The sequence below is a fragment of the Bison bison genome, unplaced genomic scaffold, assembly GCF_000754665.1.
Source record: "Bison bison bison isolate TAMUID 2011002044 unplaced genomic scaffold, Bison_UMD1.0 scf7180017864376, whole genome shotgun sequence".
NCBI classification, from domain to species: Eukaryota; Metazoa; Chordata; class Mammalia; order Artiodactyla; family Bovidae; genus Bison; species Bison bison.
This window is the reverse complement of record NW_011494948.1, coordinates 8,863,929-8,865,878: the sequence shown is the minus strand read 5'-3', so window position 1 is coordinate 8,865,878 and position 1,950 is coordinate 8,863,929. Positions and strand designations below refer to the sequence as shown.

The following is a 1,950-nucleotide window of genomic DNA, read 5'->3' as shown; positions in this document are numbered from 1 at the left end:
CAGGGTGACAATATTCAGCCTTGACGTACTCCTTTCCCAATTTGGAACCAGTCCATTGTTCCATGTCCAGTTCTAACTGTTGCTTCTTGACCTGCATACAGACTTCAGAAAATCTGTTTCCACAATTTGTACTCTGAGAGTTGATTTAAATTAAAACAAAAACAAAAACAGAGATATCCCTTTTGTTCTGTTGGTATGTGCCCATAGCAAAGAGTATGAGGGTGTAACACGAAAGATAGTGTTTCAGAAACCTCCTTTTGGCCTGCAAGAAGACATGCTCTGCACCCTGCCAAAAAGTGACCTTTGACCAGATTCACCCACCTGTATTCCCTGTCAGGCCAGAGAGCAGGCTCAGGGACTCAGGGCAGCACTTCCATTGCCATGGAAGGATAATGGACTTGTGAGAGCTTGAAGGAAGATAGAAGGGACTATGGGCTTCCCAGGTGGTGCTAGCAGTAAAGAGCCCACCTGCTAATTCAGGAGACATAAGAGACTCAGCTTCGATCCCTGGGTTGGGAAGATCCCCTGGAAGAGGGGAGCAACCCACTCCAATATTCTTACCTGGAGAATCCCATGGACAGAGGAGCCTGGCGGGTCCATAACGTTGCAGAGTGGGACACAACTGAAAAGACTAGCATGCACATGTGCAGAAGGTGCTATAGGCGATGGGGGGGGGGGGGGGCTGACCGTTTGTGTCTGAATCTTTTATCTGCAGAAATACCCCTTTTTCAGAAGCACTGGATTTCTTGGCACCCACTCAACAGATGAATTCAGTCCTTGCCACCCTATATACAGTGCCAGCTACCCCAGCCGTTCCGGGCCTCTCCATTCAGAAGGCTTAACACTCCAGTGATTAGAAAGAGGGTTTTGATGTGTTTTCTCTTATGGTTTTCAACCTTTGGGGAATATCTTGTCCAGACTGCTTTAATTTTTAAAACAAAGAAATTTCTTAAAAATGCCTCCTTGAATCTTCCTTAGCATGGAGCTCTCCAGTTTCTTTGGGTGGAAGAAACTAGGAAACTAATGTTATTAGGAATCTTTTTTTTTTTTTGCATTATTGTGACTTCAAGACCTAAATATCCCAGGGGGGGGAAAAAAAGCTTTAGGGATCAATGGGTTTGAAAGAAGGCCTTTCCTTTGTCAGAGCATGCTCACCCTGGCTTCTAATAGGAAGAGCAAGCCTTCCTGACTCACTCAGGTCCTCAGTCCATTCTGTTCTTGCCATATTTTTTTTATATCTCTGCTGCCTAAGCACATGGAAAGAAGGCTCGTGGTGGAGAAACCACAAAAGAGGCTCAGATTCATATGTCATTTAATGCAATGTAATTGGTGGTGGCGGTTGAGGGTGGGAAATCTGTATTCATAATTGGTTAAAAGTAGGAAGCATGAGTCAACAGGCTGGGATCTTGAAGCCTGGTTACTTTGATTATCATTTCTTGACAGTGAGTCCAGTGAGTCTTATATAATACAATTTCGCCCATCAGCCAAGGAGACAATATTCATTTCATGTTCAATCACTTCATTATTGTTCCTTTCAATAATTGGAGATTACTGCAACCTCTTCGCCGGTGTTAAGAAAATGTATGTATTTAGGCAATAGATGGCAGTGTTTCCACAAATTTTAATATTGCAATGGCTCTTAAAGGCATCCTGGTGCTCAGCTCCCCTGTAGCTTGCCGTGATCGTATAGTGGTTAGTACTCTGCGTTGTGGCCGCAGCAACCTCGGTTCGAATCCGAGTCATGGCAGGAGGGGAGAGAACTTTTGAAAGAGAATAGCACAGATCCCAAGCTGAAGTCCATCCAATAAAATTTTGCAACCAGACATAGAATAAATAATAAAAATCAATCAAACAGAAACCACTGCAAAGATTTTAAACTTTAGAAAGATGACATATGCAGAGTGTCTTTATTAATGCACTAACCCTGGTGCAAGTGTGTTGTGTGTGGGT

At 43.5% G+C, this 1,950-nt stretch overlaps 1 non-coding gene across 1 annotated transcript; it reads left to right on the top strand.

The window, feature by feature from the left end:
* Window positions 1–1,675: 1,675 nt before the first annotated feature.
* Window positions 1,676–1,747, top strand: TRNAH-GUG. Its single transcript has one exon. It is a non-coding gene; the product is annotated as a tRNA-His (tRNA).
* The last annotated feature ends 203 nt before the right edge of the window (window positions 1,748–1,950 follow it).